This window comes from Barbus barbus, assembly GCF_936440315.1.
Source record: "Barbus barbus genome assembly, chromosome: 17".
In the NCBI taxonomy this organism is placed as follows: domain Eukaryota; kingdom Metazoa; phylum Chordata; class Actinopteri; order Cypriniformes; family Cyprinidae; genus Barbus; species Barbus barbus.
The window spans coordinates 14,114,946-14,141,797 of NC_136745.1; positions in this window are offsets into that span (position 1 = coordinate 14,114,946).

Below are 26,852 nucleotides of genomic sequence, written 5' to 3' on the forward strand. Positions count from 1 at the left end.
TATAAATATAAGTATGAATGTGCAGGTCAGTATGTTGTTGACTTAAATAGTAATAAGAGGAATGTGCAAAAAGAGTTTAGGAGCCTGATGGCCTGGGGGAAGAAGCTCCTTCTAAGTCTCTCAGTTTTTGCCATCAGGCTACGGAAGCGCTTACCAGATGGAAGCAAAGTGAATAGACGGTTACCAGGGTGATTTGAGTCCTTGAATATTTTGACAGCTCTATTTTTGCAGCGTTTGAGGTAGATGTCCTGCAGAGAGGGGAGAGCAGACCCTGAGATGCGCTCAGCTAAGCGCAGAACTCTCTGTAGTGCTTTGCAGTCCTGATTGGAGCTGTTTCCATACCACACTGAGATGCACTGAGTCAATACACTTTCTATGGTCCCTGAATAGAAAGTTTTCAGGATTGCTGGTGAGACCCTGAATTTCCTCAGTTGTCGCAGATGGTACAGTCTTTCCCTAGCTTTCTTAACCTGTGTTTGGATGTGTGTAGTCCAAGTCAGGTTCTCGGAGATGTTTACACCGAGGTACTTGAAGCTACTCACTCTCTCCACAGGGGTCCCACTGATCATAAGAGGAGTGTAGGGCCGCTGCTGTCTCTTCCTAAAGTCCATGATCAGCTCTTTAGTTTTGCTCATATTCAGCGAGAGACAGTTGTCCTGGCACCATGATGTGAGTCTCTCTACCTCATGCAAGTATGCGGTCTCATCGTTGTTGGAGATGAGGCCCAGAACCACAGTATCATCAGCGAATTTGACAATAGATGTGGAGCTGTGAGAGGACACGCAGTCATGCGTGTAGAGAGAGTAAAGCAGGGGACTCAGGACACAGCCCTGTGGGGCTCCTACGTTCAGAGTGATGGAGTTTGAGGTGAACTGGCCAACTTTCACCACTTGAGGTCTGCCGGTGAGGAAGTCTTGAATCCAGTCACAGAGTGAGGAGTTTAGGCTGAGGTCTGTGAGTTTAGAAGCCAGCTTGATGGGGACTATAGTGTTGAAAGCTGAGCTATAGTCAATGAATAGCAGCCTTACATAATTCCCATTGTTGCTGTCCAAGTGTGTGAGGGAAGAGTGGAGGACGTGAGAGATGGCATCGTCAGTGGATCTGTTCGGGCGATAGGCAAACTGAAGAGGGTCCAAAGTATCAGGTATGGAGGAGCAGATGTGGCTCTTTACAAGTCTCTCAAAAACCTTCATGACTATAGATGTGAGGGCAACTGGGCGATAGTCATTCAGGCAAGAGGGTATATTGTTCTTTGGTACAAGGATAATGACAGATTTTTTGAATGAGGTGGGAACCACGGAGGTAGCAAGGGACTCATTAAAGATAGACGTGAACAAACCAGCGAGATGATCGGCGCAGGACCTCAGAACACGGCCGGATATCCCATCAGGTCCGGCTGCTTTTCTGACGTCCACTTTCTTTAGCGCCCTCCGAACCTCATTCTCCGACACGGAGATTACAGGATCATCGCTGCTCTTCCTGCTGCTTCCTGACGCGCTGGTCGGCAGAGACGCGCCGCCGCCGTTGCAATCGAAGCGGCCGAAGAAGGTGTTTAACTCATCGGCCAGCAACGGATCTGCTCTCACCTCCGCGGAGGATTTGTTTCCAAAGGCACAGATGGTCCTCAGTCCCTGCCACATCCGTCGAGAGTCATTGAGCTGGAAATGGGACTCAATTCTCTCTCTGTATCTGTGTTTAGCGGCTCTTACTGCGCATCGGAGAGCATAGCACGATGCTTTGTACTCGCTCATATTCCCGGTCAGAAGAGCCTCATTGTAAGCGGCGGCAGTGCGTGTGTTAACCGCAGCACGGATTGATCTGTCCACCCACGGTTTCTGGTTGGAGAATGTCCTTATCGTTATTGTTTCTGTAGCTTGCTCGGTTAGCGTGTTTACAAAGCTTAATGCTACATCCGTGAACTCGCTGACGTCAGAAGAACTCGCCCGGAACATGTCCCAGTTGACGTCATCAAGAGCCGCCTGCAGCATAGCCTCTGAGTGGGAGGACCAGCGCATCACTACTCTCTGCACCGGAGGTTCCTGAACGAGCCTTTGTTTGTATCCCGGTGTTAGAAAAATGGCGACATGGTCTGATTTGCCAAAAGCCGGTAGTGAGCGGGCTTTGTAGGCATTCTTGAACTGAGTGTAGCAGTGATCAAGTGTGTTTGGTCCTCTAGTTGGACAGGATACGTGTTGATGAACGTTCGGCATGACCTGCTTGAGGTTGGCTTTGTTAAAGTCCCCCGCGATGATAAAGGCAGCGTCAGGATGTTTGTTAATGTAGCCGCTGAGCACATCGTGAAGCTTAGACAAAGCCAAGCCGATGTCCGCCTGTGGTGGAATGTACACAGCAGTAACTATGATCGATGAAAACTCCCGGGGCAGATAAAATGGGCGGCAAATAATGGAAAGATGTTCCAGATGAGGCGAGCAGGAACGCGACAGAATGGAGATATTCCTGGGATCACACCATTTCTTGTTAATCATGAAACACACACCTCCACCCCTGGATTTACCGGCCTCTGCTGTTCTGTCCGTCCGAAAAACAGAGAAGTTCTCACTGGGCATTACAGCAGTGTCCGGGACCATGGACGAAAGCCACGTTTCTGACAAACAAAGGATGTTGCAGTCCCTTATGTCATGTTGGAAACTAATCCTGGCTCTAAGATTTTCCAAGGATTGGACATTTGCTAGCAGAATGCTCGGGAGAGGAGGACTGTGAGCCCTTTTCCTGAGTCTATCTCGAATTCCAGCACGTTTCCCGCAGTGTTTCTTGATCCGGCGCCTCAGGGGGGTTATTGTTCGTCTCCGCGTTCCGAAGAATCTCCAGAGGCCATGCTGGATTCCTGGATAAAGTGTCCTGAAACAGGTTGGTGTAGCGGTTTCCAATGTCCAAAAGCGTTTCTATGTTGTAGGTGATCAGTGCCGACGTGAAATGTGTAAAAAGAAAGTAAAAGTAAGTAAAAAAGTAAGTTAAAGCAAAATCTCAGCTGAGCGGCCTGAACGGCATCCGAACATAGCGGCGCCATTTGATTAACACATAGCCAAAGGGTCTCCTCTGTTTTAAAAAAAAATCTGTTCCACAGGGGATTTTTGTTGATTTCAGACTCATTCACAAAAACAAATTAAAACCAAAAAAGAACAATGAAATGTGTCATGTTTTCACTGGTTCGCATTATGCATTATGTAATAGCTTGCAGTGATGCCTGTAAAATAGTATTTGTACTAAAAATATATATTTTTCTGTCAGAATGATAGCTTGATAATTTTTAAATACCATCGTACATGAATAGTACTCTTTCAATGTACTTTAATGAAAGCCATTGTATGTCCAAAAAATACCATGAGGAGTTATTTTCAAATTGATCTACCATGATATTTAGATAACATTTACATAGTACAGAGTATCATGCTATTTCCATGGTATAAAAATAATAATAAAATGGTATTTTAATATAAATGGTGCTATATGCGCTTAAAGTACTGCAGTGATATCATGGTAATCATGGTGTAGTTATCATGGTAAATACCATTGTACCTGAATATAATATATATATATAAAAATGCACAAAAATCTAACCTTTCTTTGGATAATAAGAATTTAAAATGGGGGGAAATATAATTATGAAATAAATGTTTTTCTCTAATACACATTGGCCACAATTAACGGCACCCTTTTATTCATTACTTTTTGAAACCTCCATTTGCCAGTTTAACAGCTCTAAATTTTCTCCTATAATGCCTGATGAGGTTAGAGAACACCTGACAAGAGATCAGAGACCATTCATTCATCCAGAATCACTCCAGACCCTTTAGATTCACAGCTCCATGTTGGTGCTTCTTATCTTCAGTTCACCTCACTCATTTTCTACAGGGTTCAGGTCAGAGGACTGGAATGGCCATAGCAGAAGCTTGGTTTTGTGCTCATTGACCCATATTTGTGTTGTTTTTGAGGTTTGTGTTTGGATTATTGTCCGGTTGGAAGATCTAAACATGACCCATTATACGATTTCTAACAGAGTCAGTCACTTGTTGATTTTTTTATCTGTTGGTATTTGATAGAATCCATGATGCCATGTGTCTAAACAATATGTCCAGGACCTCCAGCAGAAATATAGGCCCACAACATCAAAAATACAGCAGTATATTTCATTGTACACATAGGGGTAATTTTTATCCCTGTGTTCACCAAACCCATCTTGAGTGTTTGTTGCTAAAAAGCTCATTTTTTAGTTTCATCTGACCATAGAAGCCAGTCCCATTTGAAGTCTCAGTTGTGTCTGATAACTGAATATGCTGGAGTTTGTTTTTGGATGAGCTAGGAGAAATTATGTTTTATTAACAAAGTTCGGGAGGAGCGCATCAGATACTTAGTCTTATTAACAAAGGAGGTTCACACTCAAGTTAATCAATGCACAGATATAAATACAGCTGACATACCGCTATTCATCTGACGGATAATCAGCATTCGGTTTGCACCTTTTACCATTACATCACAGACTCAACGCGTCCTGTCCAAACATCAAGACCTATACTGAGGATTTTTCGGATCCTCTGGCCAATCTGCTGGACCCATGATCGGTCTTTCTCCACCAGACACGGCCGCCGAGCTCTCTGCTCTCTGCTTCCATCCTCTTATTATTTGGATGCAAATATCATCCGTGCCAACAATCCCTCCGATCGGACAGTGGTTCGTATTTAAGCCTGAGGCAAACGCTGATTCAGATGCAACGTCCTCGCGGAGGGTAAACAAAGCGGATTTGCATGTTCTATTCTTCACCGCGCAAACCAACCAACCTCACTCCTAAATCCACTACAGCCGCCAAGGCGGCCAATAGATTGAGAAAAGCTCCGAACTCGCCTCGCTCGACACCACCATCGTCTCCACGACCGTCAGGTCGCAGCAGCAGGCCTTCAACGAGCCTGGGCCGCGCCCCAGTTCTCACCGCAGCAAAGCCTCACTCGCTTCCCGCTTCAGCTCAGCCTGCACCGCGGGTCTCCCGACCGCAGAGCCGTATTCAGCCGGGCCTCTTGCTTCTGTTTCCAGATGCTAGCGTGAGGCGGCTCCCGCTAGCGGCGCAGACCACCAATGTTGGCAAATAATTTTCAGGCTAAAAATGCTAATGGAAGGTAATTCATTGCTAAAAGTTGTTAAAGGGTGTCGCGATATCATTGGATGTTAACGTCTTCTGTTACCATAACGCGAAGTGCTACAATACACATTGGAATTACTCAACTTTCTGCATTTGTCACCAGCATTTTCACCCGTATTTAATCTACAAATTGCATTTTGATAAATGGATAAATAAGATGGATAAGATTAATTTGTTTTATGGATAAGATCAACAGTGGAAGAGGAAGTTTCGCTGTTGGTCACAGTGGACCAACAGATTAACAATCATAAGTACAAACTTAAAAAGAAAAAAAAAAAAAGGCACATCATAATTAAACAATTATTTAACAAGTGCAACTTAATACATACGTGAAGCGCGTACTGTTATGCACCTCTACCAAAGTGTCTAATATTACCAGCCGATGTGCGCTTGGCTGGCTAGCTGTTTCAATACTTTTCTTGCCTTTGCGTGGTTAAAAGAAAAACGCATGCCTTTCATCACTTTTTCAAGGGTGCCACAAAAAAAAAAAAAAAAAAAAAGGGCCGGTACGTTCGTTGCTTGAAAAACAATTTGCTAGGGTAGTCCAAGAAGTGGCTAATCTAGCAGCAAAATGGCTAAGTCTGCAACACTGCAGGCTACCTGGACATTCCAGCATGTCCCGTTAAAAGACACAAACCATTTTCACATGGCCTACAGCAGCAGGAGCAAGCACAAGGCTGCCACAGGCCCACACATCTCAGTCTTTTTTCTCCTGCTACTAATAACCCCCTTTATTATTTTTCAGTGGCATCCAGTTCCCGTGGCAGACACTAGCACGAGGCTACCTCCGCTAACAGAGCAGGCTTCTCAAATTATTCAGGACTCCCTTCCTGTGGCCTACAGCTATGGCAGGTGAAGCAAGCGCGAGGCTGCCTCTGCTCGCAACAGACCCACACATCTTTCTTTTACTCCCTTTTCTCTTTTGCTTCCATCAGTTTCCCACCTTAAGCCCCAGAGGCCGATATTACGCGTGAGGCTGCCTCTGATGGAAATTTGGGCCCCCTGCTCCTCTCCCTCTCAGCTCTCTACTTCATTTAAAATCACAATATCCTCTTTTATAGCAACATCACTGCCCGTCCCACCAAATACTGTTGCCTCGGAGCCACCGCTAGTGGCTTACAACATCCGAGCACAGATTCCGGCAGGTGCGGGCATAGACCCCTCATCCAAGGCCATCACTAACGAGCAATTAGATAACAGATGCATTGCAGGCCACAATAGGCCATAATAATCATTTCAAATGAAGTATCAAAAGTAAATAACTGTTGAACAAACTTAATAAAATGTATAAAACAATATAACATGCATACGGATTACATCAAAGCCTACAGAGGACTCCAATGGCCCGACAATCCTCTACTTGTCACTGTGTGATCTAATCCCCATTCGGCGAAACAACTCTTAATTCAAATGTCCACTTAATCTTTAATATTTGGCCATTTCTTTATGATAGAAATGCTGCAACAATCGTAAATCATTGAACGTGGACATCAAAAGTTTTCATTAAGTTCAGCCATTTCACCGTTATAATCTGTTCAGCTTTTCCCCTATAGGTGGCGCAATTAAACGAGGGTTCATGATCCCTTTTAATGGCCGCCTTCTCAGCATTAGCCCATTGGAGTGGCTGCTTGGAAAATTTCCGAGGTAAGAAATGCCTTCTAATCGATCTATCAGCTCTGCATAACTCCCCGTTTCAAGCATAAACGCCTCAATTTCCTCTCGATGAATTCTCTCACAATAATAGGACATTGATCAGGCAATCCATTTGATAAAATCATGGGTCTCAGCACCTGGCTGTCAAAAGTCGACATCTCCTCCGCTTCCAAAGCATGCCTATCCATCCAGATTCATGGCATTTATTTGGGCTATGCTAGCACAGGAAATCCTATTTTGTCGTATGCTTAATTTTCGAACGCAAGCAACACCAAGATTTTCGACGCGTTATCAGAAGCAGCTTATTGGATTTGTCTACATTTGCGAAAGTAATCCTCATAGCGTCTTCCCTTTTAGCCGACTCAAATTATCCTGAGTATTGAACTCCCCGTCAGATGCTCCAAGAGCGCTCCCGGTGGAGCAAATACGTTTCTCTGTCGACTACCGGCGAGGCTCACCCATCCGACGCTGTGATTATTTAATTCCTGTCGAATGCCGGTGAGAGCCTGCCGGCCGAGCAAACCTTGGCCTTTCCCGGCCGACTACCAGTTAAGCTTATCCATTCGATGCTGTGAGTATTGAACTCCCTTCGAACGCGACAACAGCCTCCGGTCAAACAAATCTTGGCCTTCTCAGTCCATCTACTGGCAAGGAGTGCAGTGAGTATTGAACTCCCGTCAGATGCTGCGAGAGCCTCCCGGTCAAGCAAATTTTGCCTTAACCCGTCCGACTACCAGCGACGTTTATCCGTCCGATGCTGCGAGTATTGAACTCCCGTCGAACTTGGCAAGAACCTTCCGAATATGTTTTTCTTTCAACAACTGGTGATGCCTACCCGCTCGTGCATGAGTATTGAACTCCCGTCAAATGCTACAACAGCCTCTCCGTCAGGCAACCTTTGCCCTTTAGTCTGTCTACCGGCGAGGCTCAACCATCCGACGCAGTGAGTATTGATCTCCTGTCAGATGCCGCAAGAACCTCCCGGCCAGACAACCCCTACCTTTTCCATCCCACGCTCGGTGAGGCTTACCTGTCCGACGCCGTGAGTATTGACCTCCAGTCGAATGCCGGCGAGAGCCTCCCAGTCGAGCAACCTTGCTTCTCCGGCCGACTACCATCTAACCTTATCCGTCCGATGCCGTGAGTATTGAACTCCTGTCGAATGCGGCAAGAACCTTCCGAAGAGAGTTTTCTTTCAACTACCGGCGAGGCTTACCTGTTCGACGCCGTGAGTATTGACCTCCCGTCGGATGCTGGCGAGAGCCTTTCGGTCAAGCAAACCTGTCCAACGTCGCGAGTATTGACCTCCCGAACGCTGTCCGAAACCTCTCAGCCAAACCTCACATCTTTTTTCCCCGCCTGATGAGGCTTACCCGTTCAATGTCCTGAGTCTTGATCTCCCATCGGATGCTACGAGAGCCCTCCCAGTCCGGTTTTCCTTTTCTCTCTACCCGCCCGGCGAGACTTACCCATCTGATGCAATGAGTCTTGATCTCATGTCAGACGTTGGCGAGAGTTCTCCCGGCTGGGCTCCTATACTTGCCGTCCGCAAGCGAGGCTCATCCATCCGATGCCGTGAGTCTTGATCTCCCGTCGGATGTCGCGAGAGTCCTCCTTGTCGGACGTCCCAAACTCTTTTTATCTGTCAAGCCGATAGGACTCACTCGTCCGAAGTCCGGAGTCTTGATCTCCAGACGGAGGCTTCATGGGCCCTCTCGGTCAGCTAGCCGCCCTCTGTTCTCTGATTAGAAGGGGCTAACGGCCAGCAGGGCCCGTACGCCGACTCCATGAGCTGCTCCACTCAAGACAACTCGGGCCCCCCTGGTCAGGGCCACAATTACGCTGCTCCTCCTCCATCGGCCGGTAGGGCTCACTCGTTCCAATGCAGTGAGCACATTGTTGAGCACTGGTTCGAGCCCTCCCGACCGGGTGCCCAACCACGCAGTCCACCAGCGGCCGGTCGGGCCTACCCATCCTACACATAGCCGCTCCCACGGAGCACGCAAGCTTCGGCCTACCATAAAAGCGACTTCTCAAAACCAGCTCCTGCCAGATGTGCATATTTGGGGGGTTCTTAGTCTGGCGGCTGTCCAACTCAATTGCTTTTTGGGGGGTACTCTGGGTTCGGGCCATTCCTGAGCCCGGAGCCCTTCCCCAGGACAACACGCCAACTACGCATTACTATACTCGCCAAATACGCATTACCTTACTCGTGCTAAATATATGTAAGTGTGAACTTGTGAATTTTTCTTGAAACCCTCCCAAACAACGTGGTGATGTAGATGCTGTTTGACAATTTTTTTTTAAGGTTTTCTGACCCCGAGACTCAACTATTTTCTGCAATTCTCCAGCTGTGGTCCTTGGAGAGTCTTTAGCCACTCAAACTCTCCTTCTCACCGTGCATTAGGACGATATAGACACACATCCTCTTCCAGGAAGTTTCGTAACATTTTATGTTGATTGGAAATTCTTAATTATTGCTCTGATGGTGGAAATGAGACTTTTACTGCCCTAGCTCTTTCCTTAAAACCACTTCACTAATTTGTGAAGCTCAATTATATTTTGCTGCACATCAGAAATATATTCTTTGGTTTTTCTCATTGTGATGGATGATTAAGGGAATTTGGGCTTTGTTTTCCTTCCTATTTATATTTCTGTGAAACAGGAAGCCATGGCTGTGCAATTTCATGTTCATAATCACCCTGGAGCGCTCAAAATTGTGAATATGAATGGGAATATACTTCAGAGATATTTTACTCATTAGAATTTCTAGGGGTGCCAATAATTGTGTCCGTGTTTTTGAGAAAAACAGTTATTTCATAATGATATTTCCCCCATTTTAAATTATTATTCTCCAATGAAAGGTTAGAATTTTCTGATTTAAAAAAAAATAATAAAAGATGCTAAATGCTGCTGCTAATATGCTTAAAGGGTTACTCCACCCCAAAATGAAAATTTTGTCATTAATCACTTACCCCCACGTCGTTCCAAACCAGAAAAAGCTTCGTTAGTCTTCGGAACACAATTTAAGATATTTTGGATGAAAGGAATGGAGGCTTTTGACTGTCCCATTGACTGCCAAGTAAATAACACTGTATCTGCCATCAGTGGTTCAATCTGAACTTTATGAAGTGACAAGAATACTTTTTGTATGCAAAGAAAATAAAAATAACGACTTTATTCAACAATTCTTCTCATCTGTGTCACCGTAGCGCCATTTTGGAGAGTGTTCGCTGGACACAACTGTATACGCTGCTCTGTGTCAGCCGCAACGCACGGATACACTTTTCGTTTTCGTTCAAATTGTAAATATACGTAGAAGACATATCGTGCAGTGCGGTGTGGTTTTCATCCAAAATATCTTAAATTGTGTTCCGAAGTGATAATTGACAAATTTTTCATTTTGGTGTGGAGTAACCCTTTAATATTTCACTGCTGCATACAATGCAAACTGCTAACATGACACCAGTGTTGGGTGTAACGCGTAACACATTACTGTAATTAAATTACTTATCCACTGAAAAAGTAAAGTAAGGGATTACTGTTCATTTTTAGGTAATTTCATTACAGTTACTTATAAAGTACTTGCGTTACATACAGTAAATAATTTCAACAATTCTAAAATCAATATTGAATTGAAATCTAAATTTACCGTCTAAAGATAAAATTGAATGCAGTGGCTTTAACCCTCCGCACGTTGGCTCATTCACTTTCAGGTTTTCCTGATTCACAGAGAAACCTTAAATACTCAGATACATATAAGACTAAAATCAATAGAATCTAAAAAGCTTGAAGTGTTTACTTTTAAATGAACGAATTCAAATCAAAAATTAATTTTTCTGATTATGTAATCCCTATGAAAGTAAAGCGAGACCAGTCTTTCCCGTTTCTGAAATCTTGACATTTCTACTTTTAAATGAACGAATTCAAATCGAAAACGAATACTCCTGATTACGTAATCCGCATGAAAGCAAGGTACAGTTTTCCCGTATCTAAAAGCTTGAAGTTTCTACTTTTAAATGAATGAATTCAAATCGAAAACGAATACTCCTGATTACGTAATCCACATGAAAGCAAGGTACAGTTTTCCCGTATCTAAAAGCTTGAAGTTTCTACTTTTAAATGAACGAATTCAAATCGAAAACGAATATTATCTGATTATGTAATCCGTATGAAACTTATGCAAGGTACAGCCTTTCCTGTATCTGAAAGCTTGAAGTGTCTACTTTTAAATGAACGAATTCAAATAAAAAACTAATATTTCTGATTATGAAATCAGTATGAAACTAAAGTGAGACCAGTCTTTCCTGTATCTGAAAGCCTGAAGTGTCTACTTTAAATGAACGAATTCAAATGCGAAAACAAATGTTATCTGATTATGTACTCCATATGAAACTGAGGTACAGTCTTCCCCGTATCTGAGCTCATTATATGCAGTCACCCGCGTGCAAACGCCCTCCCCTAGATACAAAAAAATAAGAAAAAAAATGTTTTGCTATTGGGCTATTCCTGAACATCTTGCCAAACTGAAATGTATTGTTTAACTTTTAAGCTTTTTTGTTATTCAGATATTTTGCAGTGTATTTCTATTTGTTAACCAAAGAAGGTTGAATTTTTTTAATGAAAGTATTACAGTTGTTTTAAAGCTAAAAGGCTAAACTATTCTATGTTTGACTCAAATTGAAAGAATAAATAGTTTAATTTCTATTAAGGTTTAAAGGGATTTTAAGATGTAGCCTAATTAGCAATTTGAATAATTAAGTTCCTTATTGAGTAACTAAGTTACTTTTCAGACAGAGTAATTAGTAAAGTAATTTAAATACAATATTGATAAAGTAATTAGTAACTGTAATTAATTACTTTTTTAAAGTAACTTACCCAACACTGCATGACACTTAGCTTAAACTTGTTTATGGTTGCTCATTTTTGTTATTCAATTAGGCAGACCACACGAATACAGTGTTCAAATTGTGTCAAAGCTCTTGGGGGGTCCCCCTAACCAGACCCCCACGCCCCTTCATAAATAAATAAATAAATAAATAAAATAAAACCTTATAAAATGATTCATATTTTTTGTCTTGTCCTTGTTATCATTGAGAAAACCTAATTCTAAGATAAAAGCTTATTTTACGATGATGATTAAACAGGATCCTCACATAAGTCCCTGATTTGTCCAGGTGTTGTAGGATGTAATGCAGTCCCATGTTGACTGCATCATCCACGGACCTGTTTGCTCGGTAAGCAAACTGCAGGGGGTCCAGTGATGTCCTTCAGATAAACCAGAACCAGTTTTTCAAATGACTTCACGACGACAGACGTTAAGAGCCACAGGTCTGTAGTCATTAAGTCCTGTTATCTTGGGTTTCTTTGGGACAGGGATGACGGTGGCGCGTTTGAAGCAGGAAGGGTCTTCACACAGCTCCAGTGATCTTTTCAAGATCTGTGTGAAGATGGGGGCCAGCTGGTCAGCACAGGTTTTCAAGCAGGCTGATGTCACACCATCTGGGCCTGGTGCCTTCCTTCTCTTGTTCCTCCTGAAGACCTGGCGCACATCTTCTTCACTGATCTGAAGTACAGGAGTGGGGGAGAGGGGGGTTGCTGGAGTTGTTAACGGTTGTGTAGAGAGATGGTCAGGACAGGTGTGGGGGTTTCAAATCTACAATAAAACTCATTCAGATCTTCGGCAAGTTGTTGATTCATCTCAGTGCTGGGGGATGGTGTCCTGTACTTGGTGATGGCTTTCAGGCCTTTCCAGACTGAATCAGAGTCATTGGAATTGAACTGATCTTCCAGGTTTTTAGCATAGGTCCTTTTAGCCACTCTAATCTCCTTACTCAGTGTGTTCCTAGCTTGATTGTACAAGACTCTGTCCCCATTTCTGTAGTCGCCCTCTTTGGCCTGACGAAGGTGTCTGAGTTTTGCTGTAAACCATGGCTTATCATTGTTGAATGTTACATTTTGGGCGTTTTTATTACCAGTTGTAGCCTGTAACCACAGTTTTACTACAAATACCATTAGTGTAGCAAAACGTTTCATTTATTTTTTTGTTTTTGTTTGTTTTTTTAGAATGGTTTACCTATAGTAACCATGTTTTTTGGATGTAACCATGGTTAATTTTCCTAAGGGATATTTTCATGTTATTTTATATCTTTTTATTTTAAGGTGTGTATTTGTAAAATTGATTGGGCTATACTGTACGTTTAGCACACACCACATAATGGTGTGTATTTCAAGGCACTTTAGTAGACCTTTAATGTTACCTATGTTTTGTCAATGTTAAAATTCTATTTAATATATCAATAAAAAAGCATGACAGGCTTTTACTCTAGTCTTTATGACTTTATTAGAATTAAGCAAAACAAAACGACAAATGTTTATTTTCACAAGCCGTCAAATAGGCTTGTAGTAAGCTGTCTCTTGCCTGGAGACTCAATCAGGTAACAAAAAGTGTTGGGAAATGACACCTCTGGCCATTCCGTTGGGTCGTTTGGCCATTCACAGATACTGTACGGACAGTCCGACCCAATACGGCTCAGTTTTTTGACGTATCTTCCTCTGTTGAGAGGCAGAAATTATTTTATGTAGATCATTCTGGGTCAACACCATGCTTTTCCAATGAGGGGGAAAGGATCGTTTTCCCCCATGCTGACTCCGCCCACACAGCTATGATGCGACACCGACCAAGTCTATGACTAATCTGACCGCCTCTGATTGGCCACTTCATTCCTAAGCTCAACAGAATCATGTGATTGGTTATGATGAGCAATGCTGTACATACGTGTAAAAATAAAATATGATGTAACATGAGCAGGTCTAAATTTAATACAGCAATGGGATCTTTTTATTTAATTTGTCATTTTCACTAGTTTCATGTTTCAAGTATTATAGTTTTATTGAAAAGCCAGGGGACCCCCTCAAGTAAATTTTTTGGGGTGTTGGGGGTCCCTTAATGCTAATGGGAGGCCTGGGACCAATCAGCTGTGCCATGTGATAATGATGTCATTAGGTCAGATTGAATTAGACCTATTGGACTGCACCAACTAGAGTTTCACGCCATAACTCTGTATATAGATATGTCCAAAAAAAACATGGATCACTTGAAAAAACATGGTAATATCATGGTACTTTGATTATATATACTTTTAGCTTTATAATTTCCATTATTCATCTACTTGATATTTACAAAATACTCCAAGGTAGATCAGAGAATACCACGGTATTACCATGGTACAAGTCCAAAAACATTAATAAAATGGTAATTTAATATAAATGCTGGTCCCATGCTTCTGTAAAAAAATGGTACTTTGATTATATACTGTACCATGGTACTAATTAATTAACATTGCATTTACCTTGCACTCCATATCAAAAAATTATGATCATGCTGTGGTACCTCTTTTAGGTATGATATGATGTGGCAGCATGGAACAGGTGGAATTACTGTCAAACTAGTGCATGATATCTTGTGACAAACATATGAAGCTGTAATCTGTCCCTGTTGAGTCTCTGAAGGTTAGCTGTCATCTGGAATGGTGTGAGTCCAGGAGAGCAGGACTGCATGATGTTCGCGCCGCCTCAGAGGACAACATCTCAGAAGCTCCTTCCTTCCGCCCGTCATTTCACCAGTGGATCGGATGCCAGTTTGATATTTCAGTTTCTGTTTCGTGACATTTGCCTGACTGAGTGGAGATGGCGGGGACAGGTAGTGGCAGGTGAGGCTGAGGGAGAAAACTACCTGTCATCTCCCCGGTTATCACAGCAGTGTGCAGATTTCCAAATGCCCTCTTTTCAAACAGCAGAGTATGTATTAACTTTAATGGTGTGACATGGAAGTTTGGAGCTGCAGGAGAGCTACTTTCCAGTGCTGCAGGCCCCCCGGCCCTCTTGTTCCAGTACGATCTCAAACAGGCAACTTGAAAGACAAATGGACTCTGACATTTAACATTAGAAACATAGGATGGTGTCAGAATTTCTTTTCCCCAGGTGGCCAATAGGGAGCTGCATTGAAACAGGTTTTATAAGCATTCTTAGATATGTGTAAGACAAGTTTTTTTGTTTTTTTTACACCAAAAATGGTTGTAACTTAATTTAAGTGACCATAGCTTTTTGAAATTAACAAATAGTTTTTTTTTGTGTGTGTGTTTAAATGATGACTGTCATTGGCTAAACTCAATTACTGTAGTTGTTTAATTCATTGCAACTGGCCAAGCAGCTAAATACTGAATAGGCCTTCATAGTAAGTGTGGACAGAAGGGGTGTACAATATATAAAATCTTCACAATATATTTGTGATGATTTTGCTGATGATATAAAAGGATGCAACATTTTGGGAATTAAAATGATTATAATGAGCTTTTAACTGTTACTGTTCCTTGACGGTCATGTTATAAGACTAGTTCTTTCATGACAACATTTTCAGAGAGTTTAGTTTGGTAATGTACATGGCAATGTTAATGTGTTTGGTCTTGGTGTAATAGATCTGTTACGCTGTCGCTTCTGTCAGTTCTGTGGCAGAGCAAGTAGCAAGACTGGCTACTGCCAATACATCCACACACATGTTGCTGTGAGCATGTAAGAAATACTGCTACTACACATACAAATTAAATAACCCCCATATATATAATATGCATGAAAATACCATGTAGCAGATCTATACAGGTGGAGCTGGGGAAGGTGGAGGGTTTCTGTAGCGCACTGCAACTGCTACAGCAAGCACTAGCTGAGCATTTGAATATTTAGCAGCTAGCTCATTGGCTGCTGATGCGAAAAGAAACAGATCAGATGCACCATATGAATAATGATGTGATTTTATCAGATTGAGTTAGCACATGTTGTTCTGCACCATCAAGTTTCAGGACATTGTATTTTTGTGAGATATAATAGTGTTTTTGAATTGCACTTAATTTTAGTGAATTAGTTCAAATTGTGTGTTTCAATGAAACAGTTGAAGAGTTCATTTGCAAAAACAGATAGCTTTTTTAACAATTCTCAGAAATCATGTTTTTTCCTTGTGCATTCCAATTAATCTCAATCAAACTGCAATTGGGTTATTTTGACTGGGTAAAAAAATAACTAAGAATAACAACAACAACTCCCCACCCCCCCGGCTAACTAACACAATAAAACACAATAAAAACATGATTACATAATAAAAAACATGATTTTTGAAAATTTTATTGAATGTCTGTTTTTGCAAAAAGCTCTTCAGTTCTTATATCAGAACTCTTATTTAATGAGTCATCCCTGTCATCGCTTAGTTTCTGAAGTGGCATTTTTTACATATTAAAATATTTTAGTGAAAGTCAAAGTATTGTTTTTTTTATTTTTGGAAAGCATGATATATTGTTTTTTTTTGTTGGTATTAAAGATTTAATTGTTCATGTTCACTTCCAATAATTTTACATTTAGATTACCCTTGCTGTCATCTAACGCTCACTTAAAGTATTTTTAAAAACACTAATAATTTAATAGCCTTGCATATCTCTAATTGAATGCCTAATTTTTTATATTATAATTTTGTGATGCTTGAATTCACTTGTTGCATTTAAAGTTTATGGTGTTTTATCATTAAAATGCTGAAAATCAATTAAATGAGTTATCGGATGCAAAATTCACTTTTCAAGTTGTTTGAACATAAATGTGTGTTGGAAGTGTGTGTTCACATCCATCCTATAATGATAAAAATCCACCCAGTGTTTTTTTTTTTTAAATCCCTATTTTAAAATCCCCTCAAATCAGGCTGTTCTGAGATTTCTGTACAGGCCCCTCCCACGATAGTTGATTGACCAGACCATCTTACCTTAGACCCGCCCTGAGTGAGCTGTCATCAGTCCACCAGCCAAATCACCTTTCCCAATAACGTGCCAGTTAGCCAGTTTCACGGCTAAAGTAAACAGTACTGCTCGTCACGGAAGAGAGGGGCGGGGCGAGTAGAGCTCATTAGCATTTAAAGCAACATGAACTAAAAAACGGCTTGATGAAAGCAGAGCTGATTTTGACAGGGTTAAGAAGGTGTTGTTTAAACTACCATTGAGAAATTCGTATGTTATAGTATGTTATAGACTTTTCTTTAAGACCCTAAAGAATCAAATCAACTTGTGGAAAATGGGCATCCGATGACCACTTTAATAAATGAAATATTAACAAATAAATAACTTTTAGCTGCATCACTCTGCCTCGGTAAATGGTCACATATCAGAGCGTTAATAATGACACGATAATAATTACAGAATGACACGATTTTGTCTTGTATTTTCCATAGATGCTCTGGAATTTTGGCCCACTCATCTTTTTTGTAATTCAGCCACATTGGAGGGTTTTCGAGCATGAACCGCCTTTTTAAGGTCATGCCACAGCATCTCAATAGGATTCAGGTCAGTACTTTGACTAGGCCACTCCAAAGTCTTCATATTGTTTTTCTTCAGCCATTCAGAGGTGGATTTGCTGGTGTGTTTTGAATCATTGTCCTGCTGCAGAACCCAAGTTCGCTTCAGCTTGAGGTCACAAACAGATGGCCGGACATTGTCCTTCAGGATTTTTTGGTAGACAGCTGAATTCATGGTTCCATTTATCACAGCAAGTCTTCCAGGTCCTGAAGCAGCAAAACAGCCCCAGACCATCACAGTACCACCACCATATTTTACTGTTGGTATGATGTTCTTTTTCTGAAATGCTGTGTTACTTTTACCGCCAGATGTAATGGGACACACACCTTCCAAAAATTTCAACTTTTGTCTTGTCAGTCCACAGAGTATTTTCCCAAAAGTCTTGGGGATCATCAAGATGTTTTCTGGCAAAACTGAGATGAGCCTTTATGTTCTTTTTGCTCAGCAGCGGTTTTCGTCTTGGAACTCTGCATGCAGGCCATTTTTGCCCAGTCTCTTTCTTATGGTGGAGTCATGAACACTGACCTTAACTGAGGCAAGTGAAGCCTGCAGTTCTTTAGATGTTGTTGTGGGGTCTTTTGTGACCTCTTGGATGAGTCGTCGCTGCGCTCTTTGGGTAATTTTGGTCAGCCGGCCACTCCTGGGAAGGTTCACCACTGTTCCATGTTTTCGCCATTTGTGGATAATGGCTCTCACTGTGGTTCGCTGGAGTCCCAAAGCTTTAGAAATGGCTTTATAACCTTTTACAGACTGACTGTTGCTGCTAAGGGTGGCCCAACCAGTTATTAGGTTTAGGGGGCAAACACTTTTTCACACAGGGACATGTGGGTTTGGATTTTGTTTTCCTTTCATAAAAAAAAACCCTTCATTTAAAAAAAGGATTTTGTGTTTACTTGTGTTATCTTTGATTAATATTTAAATTTGTTTGATGATCTGAAACATTAAAGTGTGACAAACATGTAATAAAATATAAAATCAGGAAGGGGCCAACACTTTTTCACACCACTGTATGTACATTATGTCTATATTTATCTCTTTTATTTCAAAGTAGAAAGGAAAAAAGGTAACACTTTATAATAACGTCCAGTTATAAGTAATTTATAAGTGATTAGTTAATGATTAACTAATCGTTTACAAAACATTCATAAGCAATTAATAAGTGATATGCTAACAATTTGTGTATGTTTTGTTAATTCATTTAAAAGTCATTTACAAGTAATTAGCTAATGATGAACTAATCATTTACAAAACATGACTATGCATTCATAGATGATTAATAATTGATATGTTAATATTTTTATCTATGTTTTGTAGAATAAGTTTTGAATCATTTACAAGTGTTTAGATGATGATGAACTAATCATTTACAAAACATAACTATACATTCACAAATGATTAAGTATATGCTAACAATTTATAAATCTGTCATAAGTTATCTTTATAAATAGCATCATGAAATAATTAAACACATCCTTAATGGTTAATAGTTAATAGTTAATATATTATTAATCACTTATAGATCATTGAAATGTCAACATTGTACTATTATCTCAATAAACATTATAAATCATTTACAAAGCTTTCTGCATCCCCTAATCTAAAGTGTAAACTACTCATCAGTTGTAAATGTTTTACAAACTTTATGGTTTCCAGTCGTGTGTGCGTAAATATATATATATATATATATATATATATATATATATATATATATATATATATATATATTCACAAACAACCTGTAACCTGGAAGGTTTGTAAAACATTTACAACTGATGAGTAGTTTACACTTTAGATTAGGGGATGCAGAAAGCTTTGTAAATGATTTATAATGTTTATTGAGATAATAGTACAATGTTGACATTTCAATGATCTATAAGTGATTAATAATATATTAACTAGTAACTATTAACCATTAAGAATGTGTTTAATTATTTCATGATGCTATTTATAAAGATAACTTATGACAGATTTATAAATCTTTAGCATACACTTAATCATTTGTGAATGTATAGTTATGTTTTGTAAATGATTAGTTCATCATTAGCTAATTACTTGTAAATGACTTTTAAATGAATTAACAAAACATACACAAATTGTTAGCATATCACTTATTAATCGCTTATGAACGTTTTGTAAATGATTAGTTAATCATTAACTAATCACTTATAAATGACTTATAACTGGACGTTATTATAAAGTGTTACCGGAAAAAATCCTGTTTTCCGTGTTGTGTCCCTTTTCAAAAAGTTGATGCAAATTTTGAATCGTGCATGGCAGGGGCTGACACACTCCTAATACGATTATTGTGACAGGTCGTATCCAACGTTATATCATTGTTGACTTCAGCTAGAGACCTTTGAAATGTTGTGGGTGGTACCTCAGTCATGTCGCTGTGGAGCATATGGTATTATTTGATCCGTCTGTGGCACATAACCTCCTGAAAGGCTTCCTAGTGGCCACACAATATTTGGCTTCCATATAGCTGCCGCGAGTCATGATTTATTGATTCATTTTTGGCATGAGTCATGGGAACTTGTGCCATGGTATTGAAAATGAATAGCATAGGATTATATTCCCTAGGTGGCACCTGAATATTAATCAGATGCCTTATAATTTATAACAGTCAGCGTTCAGCTCTTTAACACTGTAAATTTGCCATGTTGTGACACTCTTGCTTCCGGATGACAGCATGAGCTGTTGCATTAATTTGATCAATATTTAAAACCAGGGCTCTGAACCGGTTCAAGGAACGAAAACCGGAAACGAACGAAATTTTGACTGGAACAGAACCCGGAAACAGAAACTAAATCAAATTTTATAGTTCCGAACAGAATCGAAAATTTGAAATGGCCATTAACCGGTTAATAACGTTATTTTATCGTTCCATTTAATATTTTAAATTTGCTGTCAACCAATCATAAATTCAAGTAGTACAGACTATACAAATGTGATGCTGACGCATCCAGCGAGTGAAATGCCCGCCCGTGCTCAGCTGTGAACCCTAGTCGCAATGGCAATGAATTCTGCTACCATCTGTTTTAATGGAAAATCTGACAGGGTAGCACAAATCGTCAGAACACCGGCGTTAGCGTTTATCCGACGTCAGTGTAAGATGGATTCAACAGATCTTACACACCAGCGGTGCTTCGATGAAAGTAAAAGCCAATAAATTATATTTTAGTAGGGTATACGTCGAGAATATGGAAACATTTGGATTCGTGCCGAGTGAGAGAGGTAGGCATCAGTTTCACCTTTAATTTGTTTTTGGAATGACGTTTTTATAGCCTATAGGCTATCCTTAAGTTTAGAGGATTTGTTGTGGAGAGAAACTAATTACTGTGTTTATTAGGGATGTGCGGGTCTAGTCGACTAGTCGACTAAACGGTACAGCTCCTACTAGTCGACACTGAAAACAATAGTCGATTACACGAGAGAAAAAAAAACCCCCAAAAAACATTTTATCATTCAAATTACCATCATTTTAACGTTACATTTTAAAACATTTTAAATAAGTTAAAATAAAACTTTTGAAAAAGAATACATATCAAAATATTTAAATATTTTTAAAAGCATATCTGGGCAGAAACTACATTTTTACCTCAGACCTCTTGTCTTCACGTCAGTTGCGGCGAGCTTAGAATGACCACACGAAAGACCTATGCGTTAGCTTGGAGGCTAGCCAAAGCCAGCAATGTCAATCTTTCATACGTCGCTGCGGTCCGTGATCCCATGCACGCGATCTATTCTTCTAAACGAAGACCCACTTCGGTGGTGCTGCGGGATTTCCAGGCTCTTTTCGAAACTCTCTGCGTGCCTGTGACTTCAGTTCCTGCCGAGCGAGTTTTTTTGTTGTTGTTTTTTTCAAGTGCAGAATCGTCTAGTCCAGTCTTTCGCCAGACCACATTAACAAATGTGCATGGAGTAAGTAAAACTAGCATTCTTTTGTTTTTAGACAATATAGCCAACATGAAGTACATTTTTTAAAGCCATTTTAATGCTATTCCTTGATAAACGTTCCTATTTTTTTTTTACTTTTGTTTTTATATGTTGGCTAACTTTCTATGAAAATGAAGAATTCTGTCAGTCTATTGATTGATTTTCCATTTCTGCATTGCTCCAGCCGATCTGAATAAATAAGCTATGCACCGGTTTACCGGTAGATACTTGGTAGAGATACCAAGATGGCGCCGCTGTGTTCGGACGCCGTGCGGGTCGCTCCACTGAGACTTTGCTTAAACCTACTTTTTTCCCTACTTTTACTTTCTCTTTTTACACATTTCACGTCGGCACTGATCACCTACAACATAGAAACACTTTTGGACATTGGAAACCGCTACACCAACCTGCTTCAGGACACTTTATCCACGAATCCTGCGTGGCCTCTGGAGATTCTTCGGAACACGGAGACGAACAATAACCCCCCGAGGCGACGGACCAAGAAACACCGCGGGAAGCGCGCTGGAATTCGAGTCAGACTCAGGAAAAGGGCTCACAGTCCTCCTCTTCCAAGCATTCTTCTTGCTAATGTCCAATCCTTGGAGAATAAGATGGACGATCTTAGAGCCAGGATTAGTTTCCAACGGGACATAAGGGACTGCAACATCCTTTGTTTGTCAGAAACGTGGCTTTCGTCCTCGGTCCCGGACACTGCTGTAATGCCGAGTGATAACTTCTCTGTCTTTCGGACGGACAGAACAGCAGAGGCTGGTAAATCCAGGGGTGGAGGAGTATGTTTCATGATCAACAAGAAATGGTGTGATCCCAGGAATATCTCCATTCAGTCGCGTTCCTGCTCGCCTCATCTGGAACATCTTTCCATTATCTGCCGCCCATTTTATCTGCCCCGGGAGTTTTCATCGATCATTGTTACTGCTGTGTACATTCCACCACAGGCGGACACCGGCTTGGCTTTGTCTAAGCTTCACGATGTGCTCAGCGGCTACATCAACAAACATCCTGACGCTGCCTTTATCATCGCGGGGGACTTTAACAAAGCCAACCTCAAGCAGGTCATGCCGAACTTTTATCAACATGTATCCTGTCCAACTAGAGGACCAAACACACTGGATCATTGCTACACTCAATTCAAGGATGCCTACAAAGCCCACTCACTACCGGCTTTTGGCAAATCGGACCATGCCACAATTTTTCTAACACCGGGATACAAACAAAGGCTCGTTCAGGAACCTCCGGTGCAGAGAGTAGTGACGTGCTGGTCCTCCCACTCAGAGGCTATGCTGCAGGCGGCGCTTGATGACGTCGACTGGGACATGTTCCGGGCGAGTTCTTCTGACGTCAGCGAGTTCACGGATGTAGCATTAAGCTTCGTAAACACGCTAACCGAGCAAGCTACAGAAACAATAACGATAAGGACATTCTCCAATCAGAAACCGTGGGTGGACAGAACAATCCGTGCCGCGGTTAACACACGCACTGCCGCTTACAATGAGGCTCTTCTGTCTGGGAATACGAGCGAGTACAAAGCATCGTGCTATGCTCTCCGACGCGCAGTAAGAGCCGCTAAACACAGATACAGAGAGAGAATTGAGTCTCATTTCCAGCTCAACGACTCTCGACGGATGTGGCAGGGACTGAGGACCATCTGTGACTTCGGAAACAAATCCTCCGCGGAGGTGAGAGCAGATCCGTTGCTGGCCGACGAGTTAAACATCTTCTACAGCCGCTTCGATGGCAACGGCGGCGGCGCGTCAGGAAGCAGCAGGCAGAGCAGCGATGATCCTGTAATCACCGTGTCGGAGGATGAGGTTCGGAGGGCGCTAAAGAAAGTGAACGTCAGGAAAGCAGCCGGTCCTGATGGGATAACCGGCCGTGTTCTGAGGTCCTGCGCCGATCAGCTCGCTGGTTTGTTCACTTCCATTTTTAATGAGTCCCTTGCTACCTCCGTGGTTCCCACCTCATTCAAAAAATCCATCATTATCCCTGTGCCAAAGAACAATAAACCCTCTTGCCTGAATGACTATCGCCCAGTTGCCCTCACATCTATAGTCATGAAGGTTTTTGAGAGACTTGTAAAAAGCCACATCTGCTCCTCCATCCCTGATACTTTGGACCCTCTTCAGTTTGCCTATCGCCCAAATAGATCCACGGACGATGCCATTTCTCACGTTCTCCACTCTTCCCTCACACACTTGGACAGCAACAATGGGAATTATGTAAGGCTGCTATTCATTGACTATAGCTCAGCTTTCAACACTATAGTCCCCATCAAGCTGGCATCTAAACTCACTGACCTCGGCCTAAACTCCTCACTCTGTGACTGGATTCAAGACTTCCTCACCGGCAGACCTCAAGTGGTGAAAGTTGGCCAGTTCACCTCAAACTCCATCACTCTGAACATAGGAGCCCCACAGGGCTGTGTCCTGAGTCCCCTGCTCTACTCTCTCTACACGCATGACTGCGTGTCCTCTCACAGCTCCACATCCATTGTTAAATTCGCTGATGATACTGTGGTTCTGGGCCTCATCTCCAACAACGATGAGACCGCATACTTGGATGAGGTAGAGAGACTCACATCATGGTGCCAGGACAACTGTCTCTCACTGAATGTGGGGAAAACTAAAGAACTGATCATGGACTTTAGGAAGAGACAGCAGCAGCCCTACACTCCTCTTATGATCAGTGGGACACCTGTGGAGAGGGTGAGTAGCTTCAAGTACCTCGGCGTAAACATCTCCGAGAACCTGACTTGGACTACACACATCCAATCACAGGTTAAGAAAGCCAGGCAAAGACTGTACCATCTGCGACAGCTGAGGAAATTCAGGGTCTCACCAGCAATCCTGAAAACTTTCTATTCAGGGACCATAGAAAGTGTATTGACTCAGTGCATCTCAGTGTGGTATGGAAACAGCTCCAATCAGGACTGCAAAGCACTACAGAGAGTTGTGCGCTTAGCTGAGCGCATCTCAGGGTCTGCTCTCCCCTCTCTGCAGGATATCTACCTCAAACGCTGCAAAAGTAGAGCTGTTAAAATCTTCAAGGACTCAAATCACCCTGGTAACTGTCTATTCACTTTGCTACCATCTGGTAAGCGCTTCCGTAGCCTGATGGCAAAAACTGAGAGACTTAGGAGGAGCTTCTTCCCCCAGGCCATCAGGCTCCTAAACTCTAAACTCTAACTCTGTGTCATAATATCACTTGACTCCATGTAATATCACCATATCAACAAGTTATTCATAATTTTTTCTCCATGTAAATATCATATATCAATAAGCTATTCATAATTTTTCTCTACCTCATATTGCTGCTATTCAAATACCCTGTACAACTTTTTGCACATTATTTTTTGCACATTCCTCTCATTACTATTTGTCAACAACATACTGACCTGCACATTTATATTTATATTTTTTATCCTATCTTATCTTATTTTATCTTATCTTTTATTTTATGTTTGTACTTCTTCTTAATATTTGTATACTTTATAATTGCACTGTCCTTGGAGCGGACCTGACCTACATTTCACTGCTGGTTATACTCTGTATAATTGTGTATGTGACAAATAAAACTCTTGAATCTTGAATCTTGTTTATGTTGAGTGTTAGAGCCCTGCAAAATTATTTTTATATTGTAGACATCTATCGATTAGTGATGAAGAAAAAGATCACCGCGCTGGTGGAAACAACAGGAGACCACACGACTGAGAGCAGCTCGATGGTGTTTAGTGTCCCGCAGCAGCAGCAGGTGACTTCAGCGCAGCGGAATAGTTCTGCGTTCAAATGCACGCAATAGGCTAAAGCTTGCTTCAAAACCCCAGCAAACATAACCGTGAATGTGTCTGCGGGAAATAGTAAGGAGATATTTGAACTATTTACTAATAAACTAATGTTTTCTGAGTCTGTGTTGCAAGGATGAAGTTGCTGATCCTGACTCACCCTCTCCTCATTAGACGCGCCTTTAGAGAGAAATGCATCTTTATTGATTATGATTAAGATTATAATAAAAGAGTTTTTGTTTTCAATTTTTTATTTCGTTAAGTGATAATTTAAAGCTTTCTATAGATATATTTATCATGTCTGTGAGGCATGTATTCGCTCAGCTTTGGTTTTTATGAAGCTCTCCTGTTCAAGACGAGACAGCAGAAAGCACATCATGTTTGTTTTCTTTGTTTTATAAAAGAACTACCTTTTTGTTGGTATTGTGAGTGCGCACAAATACAAGTAGACCCTTTACAGGTCGGAATGATGTATACCTTTATCAAACAAACAAACAAACAAAAAAATTACGGCGTAGGCTATTTTAATTCGTTTCCACTGAAAGCAATGCAAGTGTTTGCTGGTGCCTCCATGTCCTGCAGAGCACGCTTTAGCTTCCACTCTCCGCACAAACTTACATATAGGCTAGCGCACATTATTATTATAGCAGGTTTAACGTTTAAACATTGTTATATACTTGAACTGTTTTAGTATATCTATAGATTTTATTTTAGGCAAGTCGTGATGATATGAGAAGGCTAAATTTATCAAACATAGGCTATGATCAGCTCATGCAGCTGGCCGCTTGGTCGTTACTTTAAAAAAAACAAAACGTATAGGCTATTTAATGAACAAAAATGCTCCCAACGTTTTTCTAAATTAACTTAATAAAAAAACAAAACAAAATATAATAATTTTGCCATTACACACAAAACGGAACTATTTTAATAGCCGAAACAGTAGTATAAACTGTTTTAGGAGAAGGGGGAAAAAAAGGGCTCGGGTCGGTAATTCTGATAAGCTGTCGGACGTGGGCCGGGCCTAGCCTGAGCGTCTCGGGCCAGGGCCGGGCTAGGGCCTAAATTTGAGGGCCGTGCAGGGCTCTGTTGAGTGTATGCTCTTTATTTTTTTCTGTTTAACGACCGCCTAATATTAAATGATGATAACGCGAGGCAAGCATAATCATGACCTATTTTTAGCAGAATTAATTGAGGGATTTGACAGTGTGATTCAAAGATTTAAGTATTTCAAGTGTAGGCTGTTATATAGACACACTCACTTTTTTTTTGCCATTTTTGGGGGGTTTCTAGCTTTTAGACTAGTCGACTAGTTGGATACAAAACTTCCGTTTAAACGACAGTCAAATTAGTCGTAGCGCACATCCCTAGTGTTTATAATGTTTGTAAACATTTTTGATTTACCGGCATTTTAGCCTACATCATTTCTGAATAATAGGCTAATAAAATGCAGGCTTAGCCTTTGTTTTTTTTTCCCTCAAAACATTTTATACAAGTAGCGTTTTTTTGTTTTTTTTTTACAATTTGCAGCAAACATCTTAAAAAAATTCTTTAATGTCTTTAAAGCATTAATAGATTTTTTTATTTTGTTTAGTAGCCTACATTTAGAAATGTAAAAATCTAGAAAAGATGATGCTGTATAGCCTATTAGCGCAGCGGGTTAAGATACCATCTCTTTCTGTATTTTTTTTTTTATTTATTTTTCTTTTTGTGTAAAGAAAACACAGTATTTTATTATTATTATTATTATTATTATTGTTATAATAGGCAAAGACCATTTTAAAAATAACGGTATTAACCGTAATTTTTTCTACTCAAACCGGTTTCGGAACGGTAATAATACAGAGGAACGCAGGAACTGAAACGTTCTGCTCGGAGTGAACCGATTGACATTTTTTTTCGTTTTCAAGCCCTGTTTAAAACACATATG